The sequence below is a fragment of the Columba livia genome, chromosome 2 (genome assembly GCF_036013475.1).
Source record: "Columba livia isolate bColLiv1 breed racing homer chromosome 2, bColLiv1.pat.W.v2, whole genome shotgun sequence".
Lineage (NCBI taxonomy): Eukaryota > Metazoa > Chordata > Aves > Columbiformes > Columbidae > Columba > Columba livia.
In genome coordinates, this window is record NC_088603.1 from 122,259,515 (window position 1) to 122,283,642 (window position 24,128).

Consider the following 24,128-nt stretch of genomic DNA (forward strand, 5'->3'; position numbering starts at 1 on the left):
TCAAGATATTTACTACGATACAGCAAATATGACCAGCATCTTGGTGCACTGAATAGCATGCTTGCTATGACCCTTGCCAGTCAAATTAAGAAAGGGACACATCCTCATCGGAACACACCAGCACTAAGTATAATGACTTAGAATCATGCCCAGATCACAGAGTTCACAGCCTGTTAAGCCATCATGTTTCCAGTATGATGGTTGGCATCAGAACCCATCACATTGTCTTTCATTCCCCAGTATTTTACTGCAATGTGGTGAACCGCATCAGAGCTGATGAGTAAAACACTGCAACAAAATATTTGGGGCTTGCTTTTTCATCTGAGCCAGCTCTGTGATCAATTTACCATGTGCCCATGCAGTCCAGAGGCCAAATATTCCTTGTGGATGTAGATGGCTACATCAGCTCTTAAGAGTAACTGGTGTTTGCTGATGGTAGAAGTGGTGTATGCCCCTCTGTCATGGAGATGTGTGCCAGTCTCTGTTACAGTAGGGTTATGATGATGATGGTGCGAAGGACTTAAAAACCAATTTTCTGCCTCTTAGGAGGATGTATCAAATACCTGGTTATAACTTCCATATCAGAGCTGCAGAGCTTTGAGTCATGCTGGACAAGATGGTACAGCATAGGTATCTGCCTTTGCTGAAGCCTTCCCTCACAGTAAAAAGTGGATGGCAGCAGCAGTGTCACTTCTTTGAACTGACGTTTGCCGAGGGTGCTGAACTTCATTGAACTCCCTGCAATGGGGATGAAATTGGCACATTTGGATCCCCTCAGGGTACTCAGGTGCAGAAGTGTTCAGTCTATTGATCCTAAACATGCTTTGGCACAAATATGCTGGAAGCGGCAGCTGAAGCAACCAGGCAGCACTGGCTGAGCTCTCATCTGCCTCCAGACTTGACCCACTTCATTTGAAACAATGAGGTGAATGAAAGAAAAGGTGCAAATAATTCTGGTGTGATACAGAAGTGTCAAAGCGTACGTTCAAATATTGAGTATATGTCCAAGTGGTGGTATGAATCAGGGCCTCGTCTAGTAGTGTGTTTTCCTATCCCTTCAGCAGGATTTTATTTGCAAATGCACAAGCTATAACTTGGATGCATAACAAATACAGATAATCAGTAGCCTGCCATAGTCACCTGCAAAGAGATTGCTGCTATGTAGCTCTTTGCTCACTGTATGTGCATGCCCCCCAAGTGCCTGTGGTATATAGTCCTCATAGTGTCTCGACTTCTAAGAGAACCTGCCTGAACTGCAGGAGGAAGTCGCCTGCAAGAGATTTGTCTCCTTCCTTCCTTCATGAAAAAAATATTTGTTAGTGGTTACTTGTGGAGTATGGTCTAAAACATCATTTACAATGTAGATGTGTACAGGCTGTCAGGATGGATTTAAAGAGAGAAGCTAGAAAAAAAAAAGGTAATTCAGAATAATACAATCCTCGCTGAACTGAAAACAGAGTGAAGCAGATTCCTACTATTTGGCACTTGGAGAAGTTTCTTCCTAATAAAGAGTAATGCAAGGTTTGTGACATGGAAAAATTAGACACAGCAGGAAAGTGAAACTAGCAAAAGAGATTTGAGGTCTGTAGTGATGTTTGGGAAATGAGGTAGCAAGGCTAACAGAAAGAAAAGCTAGTAAGGTTTTAATTAATTGGGTGTATATGAAAGCAGTGGGTGGCAGAGTGTGTTCTAATACAGGAATAGGCAGGGGCTGGAGGAGAACATGGGATGGAAACAGCAGGGTATCACAAAACAAAGAACGCATTTAAACCTGCATGCACTGGAGGGTATGTCCCAGGTGAGGCCGTGAGGAACACCTCATGTGGGCCTGCAGATCTGTGCCCTGATGGGACAGCCTTGCAGGAAGGTAGGGGCTGCAATGGAGATAAATGATAGGGGAGAAGAAATAATGATTCAAAGAAAATAACGATTCTGTGCTAGATCTAGTCTTAATTTCTCTGCTTTTTTTCCTTCTTTGCAAATTCTGTTGCTTTTTATTTTGTTTTAGATGGCAAATAGTTTGGAGGCAGTGAGGTGCAGAACTTTTAGCATATTCTAATGCACTCGTAAACATATGGCCACTAATTCTTTGAGTGTTCAGCCTCATTCCATACTTGTATCACTGTGAACTACCGTAAAAAAAAAAACAAATCAAATGTAAACTTGTCCTTTGCTTGCCCATACTTTCATTCCTTTGTGTTTTGTAGGCCTCAAGGAGATGGCAGTTTCCAGCTCTGTGCTGTGCTCTCTAGGATAGCAGCTGATGCGATTATTAAGCATCATTTTTTTTGGCCATTCTGAAGTGTCTCTCAACAAGAAGGAAAGTACCCTCTGTATCTCAGTGAAACTTTGTGAAAGCCAGAACATACCTTTGTGTCTTGTCAATTTTGGCTTACTGTGTATTTCTCAGAAGTTAAAATAATGCTTCAAATGGCTACAAGAAGAGTAAAAGCTGTTATATTTCTTGGCATTGATTGTTGAAAAGAAAAACGCTATGAAAGGAAAAACTGCTGATACTCTAATATTAACTTTCGTGTCCATTATATCATGATATCATTATATCTGCAATGACATTTACCCTTGAGTCTCTGCTATTTGCAAAATCCCAGCATTGGTGCTTTTGGATTTTATCTTGCCTTTTTTCTCCATCATTTTACATATTTTCGTGTCTTCAGCTACACAGAAAATCCATATATAAAATTTTTGGTGAACCTATTTCGTCAGAGACTGTGTAAATTCATGAACATTGATCATCAAGTATTTACAGGAGTGTACTCGCTTGGACAAGGTTTCACTCCATTGCCCTTGTGACTTCAGAAGAGTCCAAACGTGCCACTTTGAGTGATCCAGCTGGTATCTGAAGAACCAGAGATTCAATCACCTTTGCTTTGTGAGGTTTGGTTAAAACTCAAATGTCACTCTCCCACATCTACAGATTTGCATTTCTGTGGTCCACTTATAGTTCATTTAAATTGAACAGCTCCCCAAAAAGATGATCAGGGCATACAGGCCTGATTTCCACAAGATGGTTCTGGATGTGCCTTGGTGGTACCCACTTATGCTGCATGGTACACATGATGCTACATGCAGTGCAAGCTGCTGTTTTTGTGATGTAAAATTCTGTTTTAAACAAGGGAGATGATTTATGTCCCGGACTTCAAGGCCTTGAGTACTAATGGGGCCATTGGCCTATGTAGCGCTCTGAGGGTTAAGAGTATAAGGAAAAAGATATTTCAGATATAAAATCAGGGGGGAAAAATCCTGTCCACCTCTTCTAGACACATTTCCCAACCCTTTTGTAAGTTCTGTTACATTTGGATGTATATTAACTACTATATTTACACTTTGATTTTGTTACATCAATTTGCCTACATTTGCTCAACATGCACCCATGGCATTTGCTAATACATAAACTGTTATATTTTTGTGAATTATATACGTCATATTTTTTAAATGCACTTTTGTCACATTTCAGCTCTGCTTTAATGTCTTAAATGGCTTTTGATGGGTGAAACTGAGCATCATGTTGTTAGGTGACAAAGGGCTGATGCACGTGATACCACAGCAACACAAAGTGGTATGATAAAAATAAAAAAAAATCTCGTTTTCTAAAATACATCTGCATCAAGCAAGTTTGTGAAAAAAGGAAACATGTCCAGGAGATTTTTTACTCTTAGTTTACCCTAAAGAAAAAGCTTAACGGTGCTTTTGTAGCCCTTTGTCTTTCATTGTATTTTTTACCAGAAAAACCTAGAAAAACATTGCTCAATTAAAACTTTTTTCCATGGCTGACTGTGAATAGCCACAGGAAATTTTGACTTTGTGATGCCTTTTTTCTTTTTTCCAGACATCACCTAGCTAAGCGTGAAACCTCGCCCATAGAGAATCCTATGAAATCAGCTCAGTATTACAGAGGCAGATTTTTTTTCCCTTTTCTTTTGTCTACTTTTGAATGCAGGATATAATCTGAGCACTCACTGTGGCATTTCTCATTTATCTGAATATGAAGTAGGTTCCTTATGTTTTCTAAAATGTCTGTATTTCACAGTGCTCTTTTAATTTCTGAAATATTTTTCTGTACTAGACTTGAAATCTGTAATGTGTTAATTCCAACGCTCAAAGCCAAACAAAACCATTTTTAAACAGCTTCTTGTAGTTGAAGGATAGTTCCACTAACATCATTTTCCTCAGCCTCCTTCCCATTCACTGAAAATTATGCTTGGACAAAACATGACCACTGAACCTGGTTTTAGACTGGACTTTGTTTCAAAATCTGTCAGGCTGACAATCACTTGTTTTTAAACCCAAATCAATGGTCTCTGCAGTAGGGAAATAGCTCGAAGAGCATTGGGAAGAATGTCAGAGTAACATGTGAAGTACTAGTTTTTCAGGGAATAAATGGATAAGAAGTTAGAGCAATATCACTCCATGATTTAATCCATTGTGTGTCCACATCTTCAATGCTGAATGAAGACTAATTCTCCTGCATCTCCCCCCCATATCTCAGAAAACATCTAGCAGAACTTGAAAGGTTTGCAGAGTGAGCAGGCTGGTTACAGTAGGCAATAGCTTTGGCTTAAGAGACATTTCAACAGCTTGGGAGAGAGTTGAGAGGGGAGGGTTGTGATAGAGAAATATAAACTCTCTAATGGTGTGCATGAAGTGAATGATTATTCACTTTCTCACAATAAATAAGTGATAACAAGTGAACATTATCCCCAAGTTATAAATGGAAGAAATTGCCCTTTCCCTCAGCACCCTTAGTCCTGGAAATCAAACTGATTTTCCTGCTCCAAATTGTAACCCTTTTATGCAGTTTTTTTTATAAAACAAATACATATCCATAAAGGTGTACTTATTAACCAGTGTTTCTAGTAATTGCCTACTAGAAGCCCCTTTTCAGAGATTCAGCAGTCAGCTATGTTATTTGACACTTTATAAAGTGATTGTGGAGAATGTTCTTATTGTTCGGAGCAGCAGTTTGAAGAAAGAAGCATTTCATTTTGGAAAGCTGAATTACATAGCTGATCTAGCACAACTGATTCTTGTACCTCTACAGTACTGGCTGTGACATAGTTCTTTACAGAAGAACAGCCACACTGTGTTAGACAAAACATCTATTTAACCTAGTGTTTTACTTCTCAGGTAACCAAGAGCAAGTACTTAGGAAAACAGTGTAAGAACAGGGAAAGCATACAAGTGCTACTTCCCCATTGCGTACAGGCACATTCAGTTCAGGGACTTAGGAAAACAGTTTTGTGTTTAATGGTCCTGATGGATAAGTGGAGCAAATGCAGTTGGTGTACTTCCACATTACATCGGCTTCTGAATATCAATGGAAATATTGCTTTTCTGCCTTTTGATCTCTGGATGATCTGTATGAATTTCCCCTCAAAAAGACCTTTTGTATGTAAAGCGCACATTTTCAGTTTGTCCACCTTAGTATGCCAGCCGCGTACAACTAAAGTCTCAGGGTTTTATCAGACTTACCAGCCTTTGTAGGCATTAGAGTACAGGCACATCATATTTATACTGTGTAATTAGGGGAACTGATTGATTATTGAAGGTAGCACTGAATTGGAAAACAATGTATATCAGCCTATCTGCTGCATTTTAAACTGTGATCCATGGATTATGTCATCTGTCTATCATATGCAACATAATGACAATAACTAAAAAAGTAAACCTCTTCTCACTGGGCTTAAATTTGACATGTAGCTCTACTGAGAAATTTCTAGGCATCTGCAAATGGAGACAGAAAAATATATTAAGAAGGGAAGATTGGTATGGAAGGTGGTAAAAAGTTTCCCATCAAGTTCAACAGAGATCTCTATCCTTTTTTTTTTCCTTTTAATTGACAGGTTACCCAAACTTCTTGAAGAAAACCAACAATCTACTAACTTTCTGAGCAAAGAAAATCCACTGTTCAGCTTGTGCAGCGTTGTCCCAAAGGCTTTCAGTTACAAGCAACCAAAACCAAACCTTAGCTTTGAAGATTCAGTTCTTATTTTCATGTTGTCTGCATGTTTTTATTTGCACTTCCAATTACCTGTGGGTACAGTTTTGTTTTGCTTGTTTGTGGTCATTAAATAGACTGCCTTTTCATGCCTGGCATAACATCAGGTGAAAAAACAGTGGTCAGGAAGGTATTGCCAAAGAGACGGCCCAGCTACCAACCTCATGTTCCTGGTCTTTCCTAGAAAAAGACCAAAAAGCCATGAGAAACAAAAAGATGCATGATGTATCTGCTAATCTCAGGTCACGTAAGATGTGGGCAAGGGTTTGCTGTGGGTACCCGTGGAGGTCCCAGGACTTGAGCTTTGTATTTGGAACAAATGCTTACAAATGCAGTCACAGCCCACGGGCACAGACAGCTGTTCCTCTCCAGGATGTCTGTGAAGTGATTACAGACATCGTAAATTTAAAAACTGATTTTTTAAACTGATCTCCAAAGCACCACAGCCCCCAAAAGGAAGAAGCTGCTTCCCCCATACAACCACACCTGGGAGCCAGCTGAAAACCTCCTTTGTGCTAACTGGTGCTGCCGTTACTGGTCCCAGTACAAATAGGGACTGGGTAAGCGGACTTCCTTTCTTTAGGCTGTTGGGCTTTCCCTTTTGGGTTTGCACCTACTCCCCGCCCCCCCTTCCCCTCCGAAAACCCACACTCAGTCCCCTTCCTTCCTATGGTGCGCCGAGCCGTTGATGCTCCGCAAAACCAGGATGTGGAGGGACGGGGCTGAATCCCCGTCGCATCCTGCTGCCAGCCCCCACGCAGCCCCTTCTGCCGTGAGCATTGCCTTACAGAATCACACAATGTTAAGGATTGGAAGGGACCTAAAAAGGTCATCTAGTCCAATCCCCCTGCCGGAGCAGGAACGCCTAGATGAGGCTACACAGAAATGCGTCTAGGCGGGTTTTGAATGTCTGCAGAGAAGGAGACTCCACAACCCCCCTGGGCAGCCTGTTCCAGTGCTCTGTCACCCTCACGGAGAAGAAGTTTCTTCTCAAATTTAAATGGAACCTCCTGTGTTCCAGTTTGAACCCATTACCCCTTGTCTTACCACTGGCTGTCACCGAGAAGAGCCTGGCTCTATCCTCATGACACTCACCCTTTATATGTTTATAAACATTAATGAGGTCACCCCTCAGCCTCCTCCAAGCTAAAGAGCCCCAGCCCCCTCAGCCTTTCCTCATAGGGGAGATGCTCCACTCCCTTCATCATCTTTGTGGCTCTGCGCTGGACTCTGCCGCCAGCCGAACTCACCGGCAGCTGCAGGTGCCGGCTCACGCCGCTTAGCGCCCCCCGCGCCCCCCCAAACGCCAACAAGCAGCCCCGCGCCCCTCCTGGGCGCCCGTTGGGACGCGGCGCCGCTAACGGCTCTCCCGGCCGCCCCCGCGGCGGCCTCGGCGCCGTTCCCCCGCCCGGGGGCTGCTGGGAGCTGTAGTGCGGTGGGGGAGGCTGGGGGGAGCGGGGAGCGGGGCGCGGGCGGTGGCCGTGGCTGCAGGGTGTGTTCGGGCCGAGGGCGGGCACGGGCATGGCGGCCGCCGCCACCACCTCCCCCAGTTCGTCAGCCCCTTCGGGCGGCTGGGCTGCGCGCCGGGAGGCTCGGCAGCGCCGGGGGCGCCGCTGCGAAGGCTGCGTGAGGTGCGCGGGCCGCTTGTGCCACAAAATGGCACCTGCCGGGGGCGGCGGGGCGAGCGGGCGGGCTGGGGGGCGCTGTCAGCGCGCGGCTCGGTCACGCACCTAGGGCCGGGTGAAGGTCTGCGTGTCTTTGGTGGCAGCTGAGCAATGGGCGTCTGATAACGCGATGGGGCATCTGGTACAGTAACGTGGGCTCTGAAATGTTTTCTTAACCTGGAGCCTGGTTGTGCCCCTATGATGGTATTTCCATGCGTGGGAAAAGCACCTGGACACAGGTTTCCACCCTCCAGTTTCACAGTGCCGGGGTTCAGTGTCACAGGCTGTGTGATAACCAGACCGTCTTCTCCATGTTGCCACACCTCTTTTTGCACATCTGTGATCATAGGATCATTTTGGTTGGAAGAAACCCTCAGGATCATCGAGTCCAACCATAACCTAACTCTAGCGCTAAACCATGTCCTTAAGAACCTCATCTAAATCCTTTTTAAACACCTCCAGGGATGGTGACTCCACCACTTCCCTGGGTGGCCTGTTCCAATGCATGACAACCCTTTCTGTGAAGAAACTTTTCCTCATATCCAATCTAAACCTCCCCTGGTGCAACTTGAGGCCATTTCCTTTTGTCTTATCACTTGCTGCTTAGGAGAAGAGACAACACCCTCCATGCTACAACCTCCTTTCAGGTAGCTGTAGGCAGAAATAAGGTCTCCCCTCAGCCTCCTTTTCTCCAGGCTAAACAGCCCCAGTTCCCTCAGCTGCTCCTCATCAGACTTGTGCTCCAGACCCCTCACCAGCTTCATCACCTTCCTCTGCACCCTCTCGAGTATTTCAATGTCCTTATGATGAGGGGACCAAAACTGAACACAGGATTCAAGGTGGGGCCTCACCAGCACTGAATACAGTGGCACATGTTTAAGGCTTAAACCATCCACAATTCCTGGCTTGCCTCGTGTTCCCTGCAGCCCTTCCTTTGGTGATGTCGTACTTTTTTCAACTCTGTTACCACAAACAGATCACAGTCCGTCCTCATTTAGGAGAATCCTATCTACATCCAGTGAAACAGCTTGGAGATCCTTCGTCAATCCATATTTACTACCTGTTGTCATTCTAGCAGTCTGTCAAGCATCACCTCTTCGACATTTGGCTGTATCTCATACAAAACCTTTTAAAGACAGCTCTTCTCACCACTCTGTTTTTGTGCTTTACTACCTTCAGCACTCCCAAACCTCAACAGTCCTGCCTAGTCAGCAAGCTGACAACTGTTTTATTCTTTTCCCCTCTACTATCCTCTTCAACTTTTTAATTTCACCTCTTTAAATCTTAAAGATCAATCTTTTGCTTTCCAGTCATGTTGCTAAAATGGTTATCTGTGTCTCAGTCATTCCCCACTGACTTCAGAAATCTAAGGAAAGACTTTCCATGGAGGAGGTTGCCCAGACACTGAGTATCAGGACAATGAAATGGGTAGGAGATTATGAGAGGCTGACGGCAGATCAGTTCCCAGTGCAGCAAAGCCAGAGAACCTCACAAGGAATATAAGAATGGAGAATGCATTGTTAATGAGACCCACAGGATCTGTTTCTTTCTTCATTCCTTCTGTTAGGTCTAAAAAACAGGGGCAGGAGGACTTCTGATGCACGTGCCTGCTGCCCCCTCAGAAAAGCTTCTGCGAGGAGAGGAAACAACAGCAGTCAAAGCTGGGATAGCAAGGCACATAGGGACGTGGTTTGCCAGCATGACTTACACAGGTCAGGACTGCAGCATAAGAGAGCCTTCTGCTGCATGGGCCTGAACAGGACCTAGGTGAGAGGAGAAGAGAGGTGGCAGCAACATTTTACTGGCACCAGTCCATCTTGGCTTCTTTTCCTTGGCATTTGGAGGGTGCTGGCCTGAATGATGCCAAGCATTAAGTTCCACGCTGTGACTTTCTAAAAAGTTACTGTAAAGTGCAGAGCTCCTCTAACAAGAAATGCTTGAAGTACCTTGGCCACAGGCAGAATTCTTTCCAAACCCATACAAATAATGGCTGATACATCTACTTTTCCTACATCTTGCTGAACTTTCAAATATTTATGTCTGTTTTCACAATTTGGTGATGTTTGTTGTCCACCTCTTCATCAGTTCTGTTTCTGTTGTACCTCACTTCCACATGACTGTTCCTGCATGTAATGGAACATGAGTGGAATTTGGGTAGGAGGCAAAGTGCTCAAGAGCAGTTCACCCAGTGGCTTGCTTGTTTGTTTGTTTTGTTACTGGTGGGGTTTTTCGTTTGTTGTGTTTTGTTTTGTTTTGTTTTGCTTGGTTTGTTTTCTTTGAGAAATCGACCTATGTTTCTTCATCTGCCAAAGATTTATCCTACCTTCACAGTGTTCAGGTGTGATATGAAAGGAAACCCACTGGCTTTTATTTCATGTGCTTTCCTGTAAACCTCTTTAGTGTTTGGGAAACTTGTTTTGCCACGTGAAAAACCGAACTATAAACACTTTGAAACTAGCTTGTTTTTTTAACTCTTCCTCTGAAGCATTTAACACGATCCCTAGCGAAGTTTAGAATACTGATTTTGATTTTCTGATGACCCTGTAATACAAAAGAATTAAAAGCTTTCTGAGTGTCATAACTCAGATATAATGGCTGTTAGAAGAGGTGATGATCATTAGGTGTTGCTGGAAATTACATATGCCTAGCTTTTAACAGCGTACACCGGATGCAGCCACAGAAAGCCACAAATGAATCATATTTCATGCAAAAGAACGTTTCAGTGTTTCAACACCAAGACGGTGGTCAAACACTGGAACAGGCTTCCTAAAGAGGTAGACAATGTCCCAAGCCTGTCAGTGTTTAAAAGGCATTTGGACAACACCCTTAGCGACATGCAGTTGGACTAGGTGATCGTTGTAGGTCTCTTCCAACTGATATTCGCTCTTCTGTTCTGCTCAGTCTAGTCTAGTCTGTTCTGTTGAAAGTCAGGGAATGAAGAATTACATTGGAAAGTGTAGTTTTCCTCTCATCTCTATATATTTAGACTTATATTCTTGTTTTATTAAGTGTCCGTGAAATGTCTAAACCTAGGGACTGTTGAATATATGGTCAGTGCAGTACATAGGTTTCGGGTTGTATACATTAATATGGTTCACAAAACAATCTAATATTAAATAAGATATATTTGTACTATCATAGAGGAATTTCCTCTGTGTGTGATATTAATAATATGGCTAAATCTCCTATGACTGTGAAGGGCACGTGGAGCCAGCAGTTGTCTCTCCTGAACAGCTGAGCCAGTGCTGACTGGTTTTCATATCTAATACCCAAACTAATCAGTCCTTCCAGTGCAGCCATTACTTGTCTGCATATTCTCAGTGCCTTGTCTCTGGTCTCCCTTTGTAGAAAGTCCCTGCACCAAATTTGCACTTTCATTTGGTTTCTCTTGTTTCTTCTTCATCAGTGTATCCTGTGAACTTCATCTTTGTGTGTTCTGCCTCCTCCTGCATAGATATAATGATGCATTCCTTTGTTTGTTTAGGACCTGTAGCAGCCACGGTAAAAGGTACACACCTACATATTTAATACATAATAAAATGACACCTTCATTTGGTTTATTACCAATAAAAATATGACAAATATAATAAGGAAGTCCTGGGCTTTCATATTTGTGCAATTAAACACGTGCAAAGCAGAGCAGGCGAGATGGTCGTTGTGCTGTGTTCAGCCTTTCCTAACCTCACTACAGTTTTAGTTGCTGGTGACCATCTCTCGAGGCCTGACAGAACTGGAGATGAATGGAAGACATCAGAGATGAGAAGGCTCAGAAGTAAAATATGAACTGGAGCTCAAAAAGCCACCTGAGATTTGAAACAGTATATATTTGTTGCCTCATACCGGATAAGTTGGTATCAGCAGTAGTTAGCTTTATTTACCTCATACAGGTCAACGTAGTTTAGTAATAAAATGTATCCAAGCACTTCCTACAGATATACTTGTAAGATAACTTTATTGTTAAAAGGAGATAATAAGGGTTTTTTTCCAAGATGATATCCCTCTAGTCCTAAGCTTGTGTTCACATCTGCTGGAGCTGCACACCTTCTCTGAGACTTAGATATGCTAGGAAGGGAAGATTTTCTTCCCGTGTGGATTATCTTTCTGTTGGTGCTTGAAGTAAAATGTTAGTTTTTAATTTAAACATGTATTCTTTTTACGTTTTTTTTCCTTGTTCGTTATCCACATAGTCACACATGACCTGTACTCTATATTATTGTTATACTTGAACTATGTCTTTTCTGTATAGTCTTGTTCTCTGTTTACTGACTGTGAAAATGCACCTTTTGGTGACTGTCATTTCTCTGATAAATCACATATAACCATATGGCTATAGAATCCTTCATGAGAGTAAGACACAAGAGGTCAAGATTTTCTGGCAGCAGCTTCTGGAAGGAACAGAGCTGCAATGGCTTGTGAGAGCTCTGTCTGCTCATCTGTGGTGAAGAGGAGACTTATTTAAATCTCATGAAACTGGAATGTGCTGTAGTTTTGTCCTTGCCAGTCTGAGGGTTAAATCTGCATTTCCTTCAATGTCTCTCCAGCTAACATGCAAATAACTTCCATGTGTCACTCCTTTTCTTTTTAAAAATAGCTGAAGTTCCTTCTAAATTATGTTCAGTATTCAGAATATACCCCCAAAATACAAATAACCTCAAATACTTGAATGTAGTTTTAATTTCTTCATTTCGGTATGTTCTTGAGGGTTAGGAAACCTACTCTGTTCTTTCTTCAGTGTTAAAGAACATCAGTCTCCCAATATACAACCAGTGTTTTAAATGTCCAACACCTTTTGGAACATTAAACAGTTACTTCACATTTCTGTTATATAGACAAAGAAATGAGGAGTGAGGTGAAATCCATTTGTGGGGTGCAGAGGGAAAGCTGTTTTTTAGCATGGGCTGAGACCCCAGGACTCCCATCTCACAGGCCTGGTTTCTGACCACGATGACACATTACTAACCAGGATGTCTTTTGGCTGCCCTGCTGGTAATCCAATCAGGAATATTTGGCAGAAGGACATAGAAATTACATTTCTGTATTTTTTGTGAAGAGTTGTAGGAGAGAAGAGAGCTGACATGAGGGAAGGGCAGGAAGAACTGAGTCACTGCCTGTTCCGAGAGGCAGCCAGCGCTTGGCCAGTCCTCCAGTGCGATCTGGACAGGGTGCTGTCAATCCCCCGCCAAACCAGCAGGAGCTGTGCAGAGGAGACCAAGCTATGGAGAGGAGACAAGGGTGTGAACTAAGGAGCCCGAGCTAGGCATGCAAGGGTGAGCTGAAGTTATTGCGGGGTCCTGCCTTGGTGGAGAAGGGTTGGAAGAGTTGCACTGTGGAGGAGAAGGGATGTGAGAGAGGGGACAGGGATGCTATGGTGGTGCTTTTGGGGAGGTGCAGGGCACTGTGCAGGACCCATTAGCTGTGCTGCCCATGGAACAACTGATAATTTAGGAGCTCTGATTACTATTCAGACAAAGAGATGAGAAGAAAACAAGGCAACTGTTATCTGCCAAGAGAACAGTTCTGTTTCCTTTTGTGATAAAGCGGGATTTCAATGAAGGGCGCAGGATCACGTTTAGGGCCAATGTAGCTTTACAGGCTCTTTCACCAAGAATGTTTTTGTTACTTTGAAGATGAGATTACTAGATTCTAACAGAGCTGTCTGTCTCCATGGTAGCAGAGCAGGCTATGGAGGGGACAAATGCAAACCCAAGTTTTCAGTTCAGCTTAGGCTGTTTTCTTAGGACTTGCCTGCACTGGGGTACTAAAGAATGTTAAAATGAAATAAACTAATGCACATATGCTAAGTTGAACTAAAATACTCTGTGGATGCTCTCTTTCCTTGTAACTTAGGTCACCATATCTTGTCCTACTGTGAAATGAAACCGCCTTTCTTCTGAAAGAAAATGTGATAAAGCCTCGCTTATGTACACCGACTAGTTAATTGGTCTTGACTAGACATTTTCCTTAGCGTCCCCATGTAAATAAAGCATTAAGTGAAGACACTACTGAGGCCACATTGTTGGGCAATGAAGATCCCAAGCTTAGCTGAGAGTAGCGTTAGAGTACGATAGAACCAGACACCAACTTCTCCTCAAGAAACCCTTGTTAACACAAATCTAAAAATATCTGCTTCTTGATGCAAACAGGCACATCTATTATAGGACATTTCAATCTGCCTTTTTGAAAAAGTTTATAGTGAGGCAATTCCAGAAATATTTGGAGGCTTCATGTTTCCTTGATCCTAGCCAAATTGGTTTCAGGCCTCATTATGGTAGGAAAACTATAAGACTGTCTGTCTTATTAGCTTACTGGTAATAGCCAAAGACTGAGTTTATGTATCAATTACCTGCAAAAAATAGGGTCCAAAAGTTTGGGTACATCCATTATAGACAAATACACTTCACTGGCAAATGTGTTTCACAAATACATTGGCATTTCTTTCAGTATAGAGGTCACAGTGAAAGCGTCAACTGATCTTGTGTTACAGGATTTACTGCATGACATTTGACAAGGTTGACAAGGTAGAATGAATATGGAGTTTCATCAAGAAAAAAATATTACAGAAGTGACCCCACTAATTGATTGGAATAGCTTGGAATTTCGTATTTTCTGACAATGGGTAGATACAGGACTTTGAATATGTCTTAAGTACTTGCATTTAATTAATTCTGTTCTTTGAAAATACAAAAAGCTGCAAATACGTTGTGTCAGTGATCCCAGCTATAGGTAGTCTTGCTTACCTAGAACCTAAGAAGTGTTTTCCACAAGAAGAAGAAACAGGATAATTAAGGTCTTCAATCAGTTAAGAATGCATTTCACAGTTTTCACATCAGAAAAACCTTCCTCTCTTTATCTGAAAGGGCATTCCCACAGAATGACCAATGTAGGTAACACCCTTGTTCGTAAGAAGGGGCTGACTGTGTCTCAAAAGTTAAGTGAGTTCTGAAGGTGATGTGGGAGAACAAGAATCTGCAATAGCTCTTTGAGACATCCAGAGCAGAAGATTACAGGGATCTGCCACATTTGTCAGCCCATATGAGTATGTCTGTCTGGACCTGGACAGTATGTCGTGTTCTTTGAAGAAAATGTTTCCTAAGCCCTGAGGAACATAAATGAGAGGCAAAGTAAGAATCAAGGAATATATAGGTGGTACCTCTAAACCAGAGCAGTACTGTATAGATCCTGTTTGTTCTTTTTCCAAATCATTATTTGCACTCTAGAAATCTAATGAATTTTTTCACCAACAGAGGAGAAGTAATGTTTAAAGGGATTAGCACTCAACTGATTCTGAAATGTTAAGAAGAAGTAATCAAACAGGACAGTCCAGCCAAACTAAAATTGTTACAATGAAGAAAGCAAGGCAGAATTAGTAAAAAAAAAGAGTAAAGAAATACATTATACACTGAGGCCACCTACTGGGTTCTGTTGAATTAGCAGAGTAGAAGGTAGAAAAACCGGAAGAGTCAGTTGGCAAGAGTCCAAAACAAAATGAGAGAACTATCTTGCTCTTCGAAACAAAACCAACCAAACACAACAACCAAACACAATAAAAAAAATCAACCCAAAAAACCCAAGATAAAAAGGGTATAAAATCTGTGTTCTGGAAACATTTTTTTTTTTTTTTTTCCTTCCTTCTCCTCTTTAACAAGTTTCAGGAAAAGAAACGGAATTTGGAAAGGGGCTTCATTTTTATTGTGGCTATCAGTCCTCCGAAAGGATGTTATAATTTTTTCCAATGATAACATTGTCCCTTGTGCTCTAACAAAAGTGAAGTGGCTGACCTGACCTCAAAATAATGTAGCTCCTTAGATCTGGTTTCTGCTATGCTAACTGTAAAACCTGTCTTAATTTTCTCCTTTGTAAAATCAAAGTAAGTGATCCTAAAGGAATCTCGAAGACAACTTGTAATACAATTCATTCTGGTGCTTTAAACTAGTCCCATTCAAACCAAATAGTGTAGTTCATCCATGATGGTATGGTAGAAAAAGTGCATTTTTATCTCTTGAAGTGTGGTCAAGATAACAGAAATTATGACTAACCATTATATACCTGAGTGATTCCCTTCAGCTTAATCATTAAAATGAATTTAACATCTGGATTTGCTAATGGCAATGTAAGGCAAAGTTGCTCTGAGAAGTATGTGGCAGGAAAATTGGAATTCTAGTGCTTCTTAGGCTTTACAAAAAGGCATTGATCTTATCTAGTTCTGTTAAAATTCTGTTTGGTTTTCAAATTTAGTGTTTATTCTTCAGCTTTAAGATACAACTGTTCCTGGGCAACTTCATCAGTCCAGGAAATTCTTCAGACCATATAAATGTTGGTGTAGAGAATCAGGGGAATATAAATGAGTATAACACACTTTCAGCACTGACTTGAGGAGAACATCATAGGAGTGTAGTCTGACTGTAAAATGGAAAGATTTACAAGAGATGGAGGTTTTTGATGTCTGATCTTTTCTACCACTTGACTTGCAAAAATCTGTCTGAGTATTTTGGGAAGATGGAATGCCATCACCAGAAGATACCTGCCTTCTACGAACCTCTTCATTTCTTTTACTTTCCACAGCCCTTCCCTTTGTTGGTATGGAAAAGTGTGAAGGACCAAAGAATGTGTAGAAATCAGACACTGATTTCAGTGCAAAATCCGTGGTGAAACATAATCTAGACAGAAAACTCTTATTCTACCACCTATATCAATACAATCTGTAGCACTGAATTATAAATGTCTTACGCTAAGACCAGATTTTAAAGGACTCAGGAGCAAAATATCGAAGCTTTTGCAGAGGAAGATTCTCCTTCTTTTCAGCATATAAAGTGGTGTTGAGCTAATTTATGCACTAATCTATTGAGGTTAACACAATAGGTTGTGGGTGAAAGCGGGGTCCACACAGGTCCAGCTAAATGGTCCCCACTGGTAGCAAGAGCAGTGCTACCACCCTGGTCCTGCTCTACTGACCCTGGTGTAGCTGGCTGGTAGGATGAGGATCATGGCATACAAAAGCTGTTGTGGTGCTTTGCTGTAAATGTATGAGAGATAGGATTTGGTGTCTCAGAGAGTAAAGCAGGAGCAGGCGATACTGTATGAAGTTGGGCTCATCTGAGATAAGTGGTTTTGGGTGGCATGAAAAGAAGGTTAGCTTCCACGCTGGCTCTTTTAGGGACTCTACGAAGATCTCTGGATGCACTAGAAGCGGGTTGTGAAGTTTAGAAAAGAAACAGAACTGAAATGAGTGGAAAAGAAGGCATTTCAGCCTTCCTGAGAGGGATGGACAAGGCCTACTGGTGTGATTGCCCAGGTAATGGTGTTGGAGGGAGCACAGTGCATCCCATCCTTCAGGCCGTGTTTGTGCACAGCTCAGTCAGACTCTGAAAAACTCAGTTCACAGGAGAGCTTTCCATCCAGTAGGACAGGGCAAGAGACCACCTGGTTGTCCAGGAAAAACTTGGCCAGTTTTGTCCTCAGTTGTCATGATTTCTGCTTCTGGTTGTTTCATAACTGAATAGACGTGGAGAATACAGAGCTCAAGAGCTTATTCTGCAATTGAAAAAAGAACAACATGGGCATGATATAGAACCTGCTACAGTGATGAGGAGGAGTCTGAGCAAAATGAGTACTGTTTGGGCAAATGGTAGGGGAGAGACACCATTTTTCACTCAGAGCATCTGAGCAGTGCCATCAGAAGGGAAGAAAAGCACTGTCAAAGCTGAAAGTCTGCTGTGTGGTTTTCCAGGCATCTCACTGCAGATTTATAGTCGGTAAACTTGGCTTCTGTATTATAAGGATGTATTCAATTTTTTTGCTGGCTTCAGTATGTTGCTGATCTTCTGTGTACAATTTTTTTCTTCAGAAAAGTTTCCAGTTCCTAGGGATTGGGTTGTAGATTTAAGTTCTTCTGTTTTCTTCCCTGCTAAAAATAGTATGCTGGTCTTTGACTGGTCTGCAGGAGCAAATCTAGCTTTCAACATATGTGCTACTTGGTATTTGCTGAAACAAACTATCAAAGCAATTGCATAGTCACAGCCTTATACAGTGTAACAAAATATACTCACAATCTCAAAGAGAGGCTTTTGTAATTCTGAATCAGGTAAAGAAGAGATTGCAGTGACAGCGAACACCTATCTCGTATCTTGTCATGAGACTGGCAATTTGTACAATGCTCGGGTGCTGGAGAATACCCCACTTCACACATTTTACATGATAAATTCATCCTCTGCTTAAAAGGATGCTATTAGAACTGAATGAATACACTCAACTTGTTTGGAACCTTATTGTCAGAAAGCCACGTTTTCTTGCACAGGACATGTTAAGAAAACAGAATTACAGTGCTTATTCCGAGCCATCTTCTGTGCAGCCGTCAGCTGAAAGCAAGGACAGATGAGGTCTACAATAAGTCATCACAGTTTGGGTTCCTGATGCATGTCCTGTCTAAATGAAAACACAATTGCTGACTCATTGGTTAATTCACATTCCTTTCTTCTGAACTTTGTCATTAACTGTGTCACAAAAGGGCTGAATCCTATTCAGTGTTTGAACATGTGGTGGAAAAGGCAGCCTGTCCATTTTTATAGACAGACACACTCCTCTTTCAGCAGAGCGACACTTACTTAGAGGCTGAGTAGCAGCCCTGCTGGGAAAGACCTGGTTGTTACAGGGGACAAATAGGAGTCACATTTGAGCCAAGACTGTTCTGGCCAATAAGACAAACTGCAGACTGGGCTACACTGGGAGGAGCATGGCCAGCAGATTACGAGAAGTTATTGCCCTAGTTCAGCGATCTAATAACAAGGTTCAACAACCACAAACTGTCACCTGGGATGTTCAGGATGGGCATCAGGAAAAACTTCTTCATTAGACTGATAGTGCAGTGCTAGAGAGTGAGTCCAGGGAGATAGAGGAACCTCCTTACAGTTTTCAAGGCTCAAATAGCCAAAACCCTGGCTGACAATGTTGTGCTGAGTGGGAAGCTGGGTTAGAAACGTCCAGAGATACTTTCCAGTCAACATGTCTATGGTTCTGTGATAAGTCCTGTGAAAAAGAAAAGATAATTCTGCCTGCCTCAAATGAAAGCTGGCAAAGTTCAGCTGCACTTACTACAGCCCATGAGTATTTTTCATGTGATTTAGGAATTATTCCAAACACAGTGACATCATTCGCACAGCTCTGTACTGTAGAATGGTTACAAAGGATCACTGCTATCATTCTTTGGCTGTTGATAGATGTCTGTAAGGCACAAATTTAAACCAGAAATACCTATGAAGCTGCTACAGACCTCCTCCCAGGTTACTTGCGGTTATGTGCTCCATAAACAAGAACAGAAAACACCTCTGCACTGTGGATTTTTTAAATGGTTCTGCAGCAAATGGCCCATGAATCACAAGAAGGAAGTGATCAGTCACCACAGCCTTCCCTGGCTCCCCCAGGACTGCCAAGATGCATCATACCTTGGTTTGCTCTTCATCTGTCAGTGTCTGCATCTGTACTAGAAAAGAAAACAGCATCAGAGACTGAGCACTCACATGGTCATCCATACTTGTGGTATTATTAGTGTTTTTGTCCTTATCAGTCAGCACCCTCCCAAACAAGGCGTGGCTGTGGTTTTGAGGACAGTACAGGCCAGGGATGGTTCCCTGAGGCCACGCAATTTTTCAGGGGAAGAGGATTTAAGTTTGTAGACCTCAGTGATGTGACAGCCTACTTATTATTCACGTGCTTGTTGCAAGACAAAAAGTGTCCGCAGTTGTATGTATCTGCAAGGAGTAAAGTAAGAGAATGTGGTTTCTCAGGTGTCTCACTAGACATAAGGAAGATTCAGTCAGTGGCAGACATTGAATTGTTGCTAGTAGATTCAAGTACCATAAAAACTGCTCATCTAGTGTCTAAGATTATTTAAGAGCTTGCAGCTGTCCTTCGGATGGAAAAGAAGCTATAATGATATAGACATTTCTATCTACAGTGTATTTTGCTGGTAGTATCATTTGATGTCTCTCAGATATTTTAGAACAGATTCTTTACTCACCTTCTCCATGCCACCCTTGATTTCTAGACCTCTCATCATATTTCCACCTGTCTCCTCACCAGTTCTATGAATCCTAATCTACCTCTTCTTTATAGAAAGGCCACTCTGTAGTTCAAAATTATCTTTGCTAGGTTTCTCTCTACCTTTTCATTTCTGCTATGCCCTTTCAGTCATGCTCCTGGTAAAATACATAGCTGATTTTACCCAGTGGCATAATGACATTTTTTGTCTTGTTCAGTATTCATTTCCTAAATATTCATAGCATTTTCCACCCTTTTTTTTTTTTTGTTTGTTTTGTTTATATCATTATTCAACACTGATATTTGATGTCTGTGTTGATATTTTTATGTAACTACCTATTATATCTTTAAAATCTCACTTCCTAGTAGTAACAGCCAGTTTGGGGCCATAATTAGATTTGTATGCAAAGTTAGGATTTTGTTTTCATGTATCATTTTACATTTGTTTACATAAATGTAATTTCCTCTGCTGTTTTCATGCTTAGTCACTCAGTCTCCTGAGGCTTTTCTGCAGTTCATTTTCAGCCCTGGTGATGCTTCATAGCCACATCAGCGACCCACCATGTCTCTTTCCGAGTCACACCTTTTTGTGGTCATTTCGGATATGATGAACACTTTGGATCTATGCGTGGGTCCTAGAGATACTCCTTGTTGTCTGTGACAGTTGGCATTTACTTCTATGTATCCTAGTTTTTTTTTTTAAGAACTGTAATAACTTGAGGGCCTTTCCTGCTAGCTTGCTTGTGCATTTTGTTTTCAATCTTGTCAAATGTATTTTTAAAATCTGTATAGAAATGTTAACTTTTTTCTCCCTTATCTGTAGGCTTCTTGGTTCCTTCAAAGGGAACAACAGATCTGTGAGGCAATGTAGTAACTTTTCCAAAATACATTAAATTTTATCTTTGTACTATATTGGAGGTGCCAGTCAATTGCAGGAAACAGATATTGCCCCTCCTTTAGTATAGGTAGAGATAATATTGAATATGAATGGAAATGGACACCTGAAACCATGCAGAAAAAATATTTCTGGAATATATAATTGTTTGCTTTGTTTGCATTGTTTTAATAATCTGACAGAACTGCAACAATGTATACATCGCATATTAAACATTCACAGTTTTCCTCAATTAAGAAATATTGCTGATGCAAGTTATATTTTCCCTTTAAAGATTTCCCAAGTAGTTTTGCAGAAGCAACTACCCACTAGTAAACAGATACTATTACTTTTTCCTATTCCATTGCAATGAAGATATGCAAAATATAAAACAATACTGCAGAATATCTGTGTTGACCAAACACTAGTTAGTTCTGTGCTGCAAATAAGAAAGTAATGGACTCTCATGGCTGAAAAATAATTAGAACAAAAAAAAAAAATCCTGACAGGTTCATTGTATTTAACTGTTCCAATCACTAAATTGTCAGTCTTCATTATGATCAATTAAGTGGAGAAAATGAAATGGCAGACATTACACAGCTCAGGTGTGGGCGACATGTCAGTCCCCTGTGGATTCCAACAAGTAGCAACTTACTCTACAGAAGGAACAGGATTACTTGACCCCAGGCCCGGCCATTGACTTACAGACCTACTTAGCTTGAGTGGCTAAATGTCACTAACATTAATAGAAATGACTGCTTATAGAGAACTGGCATGTTCACACCCTCCCATATCCTCCTGCAGCACTTGAGATAGTCAGCCATGAAAATAAGTTGTTTCTTCTGAAAGGGAAGGATACTGGAGAATGTACTAAGTTGCTTTGAGTCCTCTCTGCAGGCTTGCAGTGATGAATAATTGCTAGATACTATTAGACTGCTCACATGTGGAGTTCAGGAACAATCTCTCTTGGATCTTTTTTATCATCAAGATAAACTCATCAGGTGGCATAAAGTCAAATACTAAAGAAAAGTAGATGATACATAGCTCTGTTACTTACTCTATACAACCATGCTGCTGTTTCTGTCTTGTTGGCTTTGTACTTGGACAAAGTTAGCCCAACGATGAAAAACAGCTGTGTGAAACAGAACCCACGCAAGAATCATGATGTGAGGAAAGCCTTTCTGAGGAGTGCAAAATGCAGTCTTCTTTGGAGTTAGTCGATCCACATCTGTAATTGATCAACTGAATCTATAATTTAGAAGTCCTTTTGCATTCCTTGATTGTGCATTCCTTGATTGTGCTAAGTTCGGACATAGCATTGCCCGTGAGTAATGCATTCTGTGAGCTTTGATTGGCTAGAAGACCCCATCCCATGCTGGCAAACACTGACACGTTACTCAGTTATTCATGCTTCACTTGCTTCCTGGCTGGCCTACAAGAGTCTGATGTATTTGGTCACCAGGCTTTTCAGCACTTAGAACAATCCACCTAGAATAAAAAGCCCTCAGCTATGCTGTTTATTTTGAGTGTATCATCAGACCTGTCCTCAGCTGTCTACAATTTCTTCCCACAAAGAAGTCAAAAGCAAGATTGGGTCCTTCTCATCACGATGGGGTTTCCCTCAATGGCCAAAACCCATCCAGAGCTTAGTGTTGACAACTGCACTCATCTGTCCCTGCAGACCATTCCCTTTACTCCCTATCTCCACCTCAGCAGGAGTTAATGCTGTCATACAAGTTGTCTGATCAGGAGACAGAATGTTCTTGGAGACCACTTTGAGACTGTGAAATGAGTATCCTGGGATTTAAGTACAGTCACAAACCTGAACTTCAAAGTACGGCACACGTTTATTTGACCTCCCCTAGTAAAACACTGAGGCAACAGAAAATCATTATAATCAACCAACTCTACCAAAAGACAACACTTCATTGCCCAAACATCTTCCCTTGGGAAGAGCAGGAGAGAACAAACAGCATGCAACAAGCAAGAAGTCACGCTGCTTATTGTGTTTTGGAATGACTCTCCAATGTCATGCTAGTGCGTGAGGTATAAAGAACTCCTGCAAAGCTGAACACAAAGTTGCTCGGAGCCTAGTTCCTGTGCTGTAAGCTGGTCCTGATGCAACCTTGATACCTTCATCTTTGGACAACATGTAAATGTGTCTGAGAAAGGAAACGCACCCTTTCCTTCGAACACATTTGAACACTTGCAAAACCACCATAGGCCATGACATGCAAACTATAAATACTCAATATTTTTCCTCTTGCTGAAGTTTTTATGACTGAGGCCCAAACCCTGCAAAAACACTCCTAGTTTTCCTCTGTGCTCAGCCTGAACCTCCTTATTCAGTGAATTCCAGCCTCCACTCCTTCTACCAGATGCTTTTTTTTTCCTCAAGTTTACAGCTTCCTGATCCATGATAAAAGCTCTTAAGCAGACTTAACAAACACATGAGCAGACAAACTAAAAAAGTAATTGTCATAATTACAGGAAAGGGTAAAAACAAATACTAATAAAGCAGTAAAATTAAATTAAGATAGTGCCTTTATTTTTATCTTCCACCTGTTTTAAAAATTAATTTCCTTTCATCTTCTGCCTTTTGAGAATTCAGCAGAAACCTAACAATATTTAACACTTAAATTGTAAGGCATTTTAGTGATAGATAGAGTTGTGTGCACTTACAAGAAGTACATGTAGTGGAACTGCTGTCTTGGAAATGCTGTTACAGAGAGTCCTGTCAAGGTTTCATGAAAGACTTGTGAGAGTAAATGCATTTCCATATCTCATTTTCCATCATATAAATAAATATGAATTCTGGACAGAATTTTTTTTTACCTGTCAGGTAATTTTGACTGTTGCAGGCAGTGCCATGCAAACACAAGTTATAGTTGACATTTCTCTGCAAAAATATAATTTTGTAGCACTCCTCCCCCAAACATTCACAGTTTAACAGATAGCTTCGCAGCTTAATTTGCATTAACTTATCTCGTATGGAGATCTACCGAGCACTAAAGACCAGGCCAGAGATCATACTTGTGGAACCTTGGATAATAAGGTACCAAGTCTAATCACTGTTAATTGAAGCTTATTTTCTTTAGACTCTAAATAAATTCCGGAGTCACCACAGAATCTTTCCTGGCACTTTTCTTACTCTGCTAGAGTTTTCAGAGAAGAAATAGAAGTCTTCAATAGAAGACTGAGATGCTGAAAATTCATTTCAGAAATTGGCCAGGATACTGGTTCTCTTTTCTGGGTGAAATATGAATTGCATTGGGATTGTCTTCAGTTGCTTTTATGCATCTAGAACACTCTGTGACAGGAACTAAGATTCTCTGTATTTAAATGTAGAATTGGTGTGCGTGTTATTTGACCCTGTGGATAACTGTGTGCCTATCTGCACACACTGGTGTGGCATTTGTAGCTGAATGCCATAACATGAGGATTTCTTTTAGTGATTTATTCCTATCACACTCCAATTTGAGAAATTAAAAATAGTTAGAAAAGGAAAAAAATTTTTAGAGTACTCATTAAAAATATGATT